Raw genomic sequence first — 8,691 nt, 5'->3', positions numbered from 1 at the left:
GCCCAAAAAAATACTTTAAAAAAAAAACTATAGACGTGTCCTTACCTCAGACTGCATTTTGCCATTCTTCAGAGATCGTATTCCTTCGCGCCGTTGTTGACGTTTTTAGAACCAATCAGAAGAAGAGTAGCTGCTGTGGCCAGTGTTGCCAAAAAAAAATCACAAGAAGTCGCTATTGGCTCTCTGAAAAGTCGCTAGAAGTCGCTAGATTGCGTCATGACGTCATAAGTGACGTAACCACGCCCATATTATATATTTTCGCTCCTACCCGAGCCGAAATCAGCCGGCCTGAAGCTGATTTCAGCTCTAAACTCTGTAAACTTTAGCAACATTTGAAACTTTTCAGGCCAGAAAGTTGTCGTTTAGATCCCCAATGTGTTAAAAACCTGCCAAAATACCGGCTATTTACAATTTTGTTCCGACGAATTCGGCGCTACTAAAGCTAGCCGCAGTGGGCAACGCACTTCCGGTTATTTTGACAAAATAAAATACCCGTTGCCTTTTATCATAGGGAAAGCCATTACGATAAAAAGGTGCTTTTGTTTTGAAAACAGGAAGTGAACCTACCCTCGTTGTAGCTAGCTTGAAACTGCCGTTTTGACAGGAAATGACGGTATGCCAGGTTGCCGCCGTCCTGCAGTGCTTCTGTCTCGTCTTGTATGGTGTCGCGGGGCAACTGATTTGTCACTCACAAAACAAGTTAAATTGTCGCTAGATTCAGCCAGATTGAGCCCGAAAGTCGCTAAGTCGCTAGATTATTTTTTTTGTCGCCAGAGATGGCCAAAAGTCGCTAAATCTAGCGACAAAGTCGCTAAATTGGCAACACTGGCTGTGGCCAGAGCTGCTTCGTACGCTTGCTTAGCTGTCCGTCAAACACAAATAAGCCAATAGGAATGCCCCCGTCGAAAGCCCACCCACCAGGCACGTTTGTGTCAAAACCGCAAACAAAAAGTCAGGGAGCGCAAACGAGAAAGCTGGAGACGTAATCAAAGAAAACGACAACAACCAAAACTGAGAAGGAGGCGAAGGCAAATATTTTACACGATTTCAGTTTTTTTAAATTGCAATCATGTATTTTTTGTTTGAATTTGTTTCTTTTGTTTGACTTTTTTAAATTTAGTTTTTGAATTGATATATTTTGCTTGCTCTTATAAAAGTCTTCTTTAAACTTATTGACACAAAATAAACTCCATAGCAGCAGAGTGTCTAATCCCTCTCTGATTGTTGATTTGCTGGAAACGGCTTGTCATTAAGTCAGTCGGTACGTCAGTGACGTCGGTCTGCCAAGGCGAAATCTGATTGGTAACGCAGCGCTGTCTCACTACAGCAATGTAGTGTTATTCGATTCAAGTGAATTTAAGATTTGCCATGTCTAACTAGTGACCCAAAAATCGACTAGAATGGAAGAAATTGGATTTAAGAAATGCAAACTTTTCTTGAGGAAGGCCCCACACTCTGCACTATTGCATATTCATAAAATGTATATATGTATCTACATCATATCTACACAGATATATATATATCTGTACTGTGGAACAACTTCTGAGAGGCGTGTTGCGAACCCACCCGCTGAAATCTCACTCCAAGGTTTTTAGAAAAGTTGGCAACCCAGGGTGTGTCTCTATACAGCGGGGGGGAAACTGCTCTATAACCCAGAGAAGGCATGCCAGATTTGCTCAATATTGCCATGAACGAGGGTCTCCACCTGAACCAGCCCAGAAGGTGTGGTGCCAGAAGACCCCCCTCATGGACCACCCCATCAAAGAGCCATCATGATGAGGCAACAACTGATTGCACGGCTTTAGTTGCCGTCATCGAGCGCCTGGCCATGGCGAGACGTCTTTTTTTCTTTAAAGCCATTTTCATATCAAACCATTTATTTTTTATTTCGGTGACATTACGAACTACAGGTGACAATAAACAACACTCCTAATTGCTTCCCAGTTCTTCGCTTTAGCAGGTCCCGTAATTCCACTGCTGACACTGCTAAAATGACAGATTTTTCTTTCCGGATATCTGAAAGCAGAACTTCAAACTCAGAGCCTGTAAAGTTGCTCTTTTTGCGCCTTGATGCCATTCTCATGACTCATTTGTTGAATCTGACGTGGCGTGTTCGTACGAGACCTTCGTACGAAAAAAGTGAGAGAAATTTAGAATAAAAATACGAAAATGTTCTTGCATGAGGCCTTCAATATAAAATGACAAAGATTTAGAATATTCCATCATCTACATTAGATAATATCATTAAATGATTCTGAGAATCTGGAGACATCCCTGTGCACAAGCAACATGTCTGAAATTCAGTACTGGGTGTCAGTGGGTTTTTTTGGGGGGGGCCATCGGGTAACTTTGTATTAAAAACAAGCAGGATTCTGTCATGGAAATCACTGCGTGGGCTCAGGAAACTTCCAGGAATCTGAACACAGATCCCCATGCCATCTACGAATGCAGGCTGAATCTCTACCATGCAAAGAAAAAGCCACAAACAAAACATCGCTGCCTTCTCTGGGCCAAAGGGCATTTAAAATGGACTGAGGCAAAGTAGAAATTGGTTCTGTGGTCAAGGTGATCAAAATTTAGAAATCATGGAGTGTGGGTTGCACATAAAAAAACCACATTTGAGGGTTAAATATCACTATTAACATGGTTTGGGGACTAAAACAACACATACTTCGGCTTAGATATTCATCAGTAGATGTGTTACCGTCTTATTATGACTCTTCTGGTTTTCAGTGAGGGCAAAAGTACCTGATACATGTTTTCTTTGAGATTTTATTGTAAATGTAAAGTGCGTTATAAATAAAATTTATTATTATTATTATTATTCTTGTAAGACTGCGCTGACCAAAGCGTATAAAATCTTTTTTTATTATTATTATTCTGAAGAATGATTGTACAGATCCATCCTCTGGGGATCAAGTGTGCCAGCACTGACTTTCAATTCAGCCCATTATTGTTGAGATTTTTCAGCTTCGGCCAAAGCGATGCAGAAGAAAGACAGAAAGTTACTTTTGTTATATAGTTATATGGTTTATCTTAAATAAAGCTTTTACTTCATAGAAGTCTGGCTTGTTTTGCACAGTCTGTAAATGCTTGTTGATTTCTCTATTCGCCATTAACTGGGTAAGAGATGGCTGCAGTGAATTCTTTTCCAGCACTCAGCTTTTCTAACTTTCCCCCAGCAATTTATTTTTCCTCAGATGGAAATGTCTGTCGAGTGGAGGACGTTACTTTTGGGTTCCGAGGAGAGTAATGAGGATGTGTGTCTAAGAGGGAAAAACATTTAACCGGTAGTCCGTTTTCATCGTGTAATGTGTGTTCGTGGACATGAATGAGGGACGAAGGAGTAATGATAACGTCATCGAACATTTGTGTGTGTGCGTCCTTAGCTGTCAGCGTATAAAGTCTGTTGATCAGTTGGAGGGACAGAAACAGCAGAAACAACATCAGAAATATCTTCTGGAAGACACAGAAAAGCCAAACAGCAGAGAGAGAAAGAGACATGACCGGTGAGTTCTTTCATTATTTCTTTACTTTGTTTTTATTATCGTTTTCCTTTCCAGACATTTGGAGTTTGGAACCAGGAAACATATTTCCAAATATTTTTTAGATCAGAAAAGATGTTTAATTTGTCAAATGTAAAGGGGCAAGCTGTGGTGGAAGACATTTTCTTCCCCTCCTTTTTTTTTTACTTAAATGTATCCAAAAGCTTTTGGTGTAAACACTGTGGGAGTTTTTCATGCATTGTTTTTTTGGGTAAATTCACATATTATCAAATGTACTCAGAGTATCATATGTGTTGTACTAATTAGAAGCTGATTTCAATGTCCAACAAGGGTGACTTCCAAGTCCATTGTTATTTAATCTGTGATTTACTGTGATGATATTTTTTTGTGTTTTTATGTTGCAACAGTTTCAAAGTAACAAAAACCCAGAGATGAGAGAATAACCTGAGTAAATTAGAAATGTTTTTCTTTTCCATGCATCATTTACTCTATAACCCGGTGCTTAATATTTACTCTGTTTTGTCTCCATCATCTAAACACAATATAACATCTTTATAATCTTTTAAAACTGATAGAATAGAATAGAAATAGAAAAATACTTTATTCATCCCCCAGTGGGGGGAATTAAAACATTGTCAAGTAGCTCAATTTTTATTGTATTTAAAATATTTACAATGATTGTATATTAGAACAACAACAACAATAAATGAATACATGAATAAATGAATAAATTTGAGAAGAACATGTCAGCAGTCACTGTTAAAAAGCCTCATGGCTGTGGGGACAAAGGACCTCCTGAACCGTCCTGCCAGGATGCTGCAGAGAGGATGTTTATTGTTCTCCAAAACAGAATCTTAAAGTTAAGATGGTACAATAGAACATGAGAGAATAAATTAACACCCTTCGATCAATCTCGCTTTGACAGGTGACCTTTTGATCTCTGAGAGGATGTTAGGAGGGGTTAGGGGGTCAAGAAGTTGGGAGAAATATCTGTTGAATGTATAAATTAAATTTATACTCGTATGAGGAAAATACTGCAAACAGGTGCGTGAGCACGGGACAAAAGCAATCGATCACAGATTGTACGAGCGCTATGCAGAAAACTCAGATCAATCACGAAACAACAAAGTTTACAATATAAAACAAACACTTATGAGTTTAACCACTTTTTAACCGTTTTGATTATTTTAGATGTTTTTAATCAATCCAACTTCATACTATTTATGAACTTATTAAACCTTCTAATCCCACAGATTTTAATATTACAACTAGGGCTGGTCGAGTTAACTCGTTATTATCGTGTTAACTTGTTCATTATTTAACGCAGAGAAATATTTTATTGCGCATTAACGCAGGTTTTATTATTGTAAAAGTCTTAATGCATCACATTCACACAGTTACAGCAAACACCACGAAGCATGGAGTAATAACATAAAAACAAACTAGCAGGTAACATCACGCTACAGGTGCTCCTCGGTCTCTGTGTGAAGCTAACGGAGCTAACCGGCGCTACTTCCTGTTTTACTTGTTTCAACATAAAAGCACGAATTTCAAAATAAATTTGAAAAAAACTCCTGCATTTACAGCCAAGTTGAATTGTCTTCTCAGCGTAGTAGTTCCAGTCTAAAATATCACTTAAAGGCAAAACACACAACTGATGGCAGCAAGTCATTCAAGGAAACAGACAGTGGAGCGAGGCTTCTACATAAAAACTACAGAAAGATGCTGATGTTAAAAGTGTGTTTGCACAACAAATGTTATGGCACTTTCATTCATATGGCAGCACATTTAAAATAAAGCTAAATGCTAAAAGCTATACACTACTTTTGGATTCATTTTTGGATTTTGCGTACAAATGTGATTAATCGTGATTAATCAGGGAAATCGTCTGATTAATTAGATTAAACATTTGAATCGTTGCCCAGCCCTAATTACAACCCATGAAATGACTTCTCTCCTTTAACCCAAAATACTTTCTTCTTTTAGAGTGTCAGACCAGCATCGCCGGGTTATCACCGCACTGCAGCCCTGCGGAAAGCTCCGCTCGTGGAGAAGAAGTCAAAGAAACTGAAAGAACCGCCGACGTCCCCGAACCCGTCGATAAGAAGCCCGATGTGCAGGGTGAGTCCAAACTTATCGTTCTTCGTTCATTTTTCCTGCTTCTTCTTTCTCTAACTGAATATGTTTACTTGAGCTTGAGTGCGTGTTTTCTTCTATTTCACAGAATTTGAGCTTGTAGCTCCTGTGAGGTCTGTGGTGACAAATCAGCGGAGCAACAGAGGACGCTCAAGAGTTTCACTCGTTAAAGGATTGATCAGAGGTGCACTTTCTTTCTCTACTTTTACTTTCTAGACTCCATCACTGTAACGCTATTTTAACTGGACTTCCCAAAAAGAGCATTAAACATCTGCAGCTCATCCAGAACGCTGCTGCTAGAGTTTTAACCCGGACTAAGAGATCTGAACACATCACAGCAGCTTTAAAATCTTTACTCTGGCTTCCAGTCAGTCACAGAATAGATTTTAAAAGCCTGCTGATGGTTTACATCTGTGATCTGTTCAGAGAATATAAAGCCAGCAGAGCTCTTAGATCCAAGGACTCAGGTCAGCTGGTTCAGTCCAGAGTCCAGACTAAACATGAAGAAGCAGCATTTAGCTGTTATGCTGCAAACAAGTGGAACAAACTGCCAGTGGAGATTAAACTTTCACCAAATGGAGACATTTTTAAATCCAGGTTAAAAACATTTCTTTTCTCATGTGTCTATGCATGAAATCTGCACGATATCTTTTAATTTATCTGGACTGTTGCTTGTTTTTAAATTAATTTAAATTATTTTATTTGTTTCTCTTTATATTCTTTTATGTATTTTTAATGCTTCTTGCACTCCCTGCTGCAATGCTTTTATTTTATGTAAAGCACTTTGAATTGTTTTGTACATGAAATGTGCTACAAATAAATTTGATGATGATTCCAAACCTCGGAACCCAGAATATTTAGAATACTATGTTTACTTTTCCATCTTCCACAGAGGCGGTGTTGTCGGTAGGTCAGATCCATCCTAGAAACCTGCCGGACCTGCAGCAAAGAAGGCGTGAGAAGCTAAGAGCCCTCATGTTTATGCAAACAAGTCAGATGTTGTTACAGAAACTGTCCCGTGACTTGTAGGTAATTCTGAAGTGAACTAAATATGTCAGTTTTTTCCTCTTAATCATTCTTAATCCTGTGTAAAACATGGATGATCAGGCAAGCGGAATTGTTCCAAATGAATTAGAAACCGCTTCAGTAAGCGGCCCGTTCTGTAAATTACCCACCACCTCCTTCGGATTGTGATGAAGAAGAAGGAGATGAAATAGCTGAAAATGAGACGATTTCTTACTCTCATTAGAACAAGTACTCCAGAATTTAAATAGACCTTTGTCTCCCACCCACAGCCTACACGATGAGTCTGCAGATGTGGACCAGCCGCACCAGAACAAACTCAACAGCACGGCGGGAATTTGAATCAGGAGCTTGTAGCCAACCCTGGTCAGAATCAGAGAGATTCACCTCCACCAATTGAACATGAACGCTTCAACAATTTTGAAATAAGGAGTTCTTTCACAGTCATGCATATTTGTATTGAACTGGCAGAATCAGCGAGATCACTGGCTGGATGTAATGAAGTTGTGCAACTAGAATTAGTGAGTGAAAATATCTCACATCACTGTTCCTGTCACTGATGAGGATAATGTAATTCTGCCAGCGTTTGAAGAATTTTTATATGAGTTAGTTCAATCTAACTGTGAGATACCGATATCGATAAGGAACCGGATCCATAAGCGATACCGATAACAGAACCGGAATTGCTCATTTCTTAACAATCCTACTAATTAGAATAAGAGACTAAAGGTAATTCCATCCAAAGTTGAGTTGACTTTTTTTGTCACTTGTCACATTTGTCACTTACTGGTAGAGATAAGACCAAGTCACACATGTGCAAGTCTCAAGTAAGTCCCAAGTCATTTTTTCTTCAGCAAGTCAAAGTCAAGTCACCTTATTATTGCAATTTTACCTGCAGAATCTGATCTTAATAAAGTGAAAAGACAAGATATAAGTAACTGTCAGTAAACATCATTGGCCAATGTGTCCAACCTGTCCACCCCGTATCATATCAAGCTAACGTTAGCTAACTACCGACTAGGCTAACAGGATAATATTAGCTAATTTGACGACCACTTACTGGTCAGAATGGATCTTCAAATGAAGAACAAAGTTGGAAGTTGTCGTCTGGCTGTCTGAAATGTTGATGCCGCATGTCTTGCACTGTGCTGTTCGTCTTTTGTCGTCAAAATGGTAATTACGAAAGCCAAAGACAATGACTCTCGGTCCCCCTCCCGCTGACATGTTGATGCATATCTGATATGAGTTTATTCTCTTAAATAAACACGTAAGGTATGTAGAGAGGGCATGACTGATTGACAGGGTAGGGATCCAATCATGACGCCATTCTCAGCCTGCGCTCCTACCGGCTAATCGAGATTATTCTTTTAATTTATTTCATATTCAAACTGAAAACATGAACTGAATAACACTCAAGTCATTCAAGTCATCGTGTGTCAAGTCAAGTGCCGAGTCGAGTCTCAAGTCTTTTTTTGTCAAGTCATCAAAACAGAGACTCAAGTCGACTCGAGTCCCCGTCTCTGCTTACTGGGGTTTAAATGTCTGTGTTTAGCACTTTGTGGAAGTTTGTTTTCTTTTTGGCCCCTTTTTTTTCTCTTAAAAAAGACTCGTGAGTCAAGTTTTTAGGCTACTTTTGGTGGCATTCTCTGTTATAGCTTTTAATCATTCTGCAAATAAAAGAAAAATTCAGTGAAGTCTTGTGTGATTTTTGTTGTGCATTTAAGAGATTAATGATTGCTTAGATAACTGGACTGGTGGTAAGCCCTTGTTGGATAGTTTTCAGCGTTGGGAGGGCCTTGGGCACTGCTTGTGCTTAGGGCCCAAAATTTGGTGCTACGCCCCTGGTTGAACCACAGAACATTTGGAACTGAATTTAATGCGTCTTGAGCTGCAATCTGGGATCATTGCAAGCTGAACAAAAGCCTCAGAGGGAGAGCCAGAGACCCGGTGGGTACCTGGGCTGGGCCAGACTTTAGGATGGAAATTAAAGTATAAATATTGATATCCAGTTAGACACCTAACAATT

Source organism: Odontesthes bonariensis, chromosome 11 (assembly GCF_027942865.1).
Source record: "Odontesthes bonariensis isolate fOdoBon6 chromosome 11, fOdoBon6.hap1, whole genome shotgun sequence".
In the NCBI taxonomy this organism is placed as follows: Eukaryota; Metazoa; Chordata; class Actinopteri; order Atheriniformes; family Atherinopsidae; genus Odontesthes; species Odontesthes bonariensis.
The sequence above is the reverse complement of the archived record's forward strand: the minus strand, read 5'-3'. Positions refer to the sequence as shown.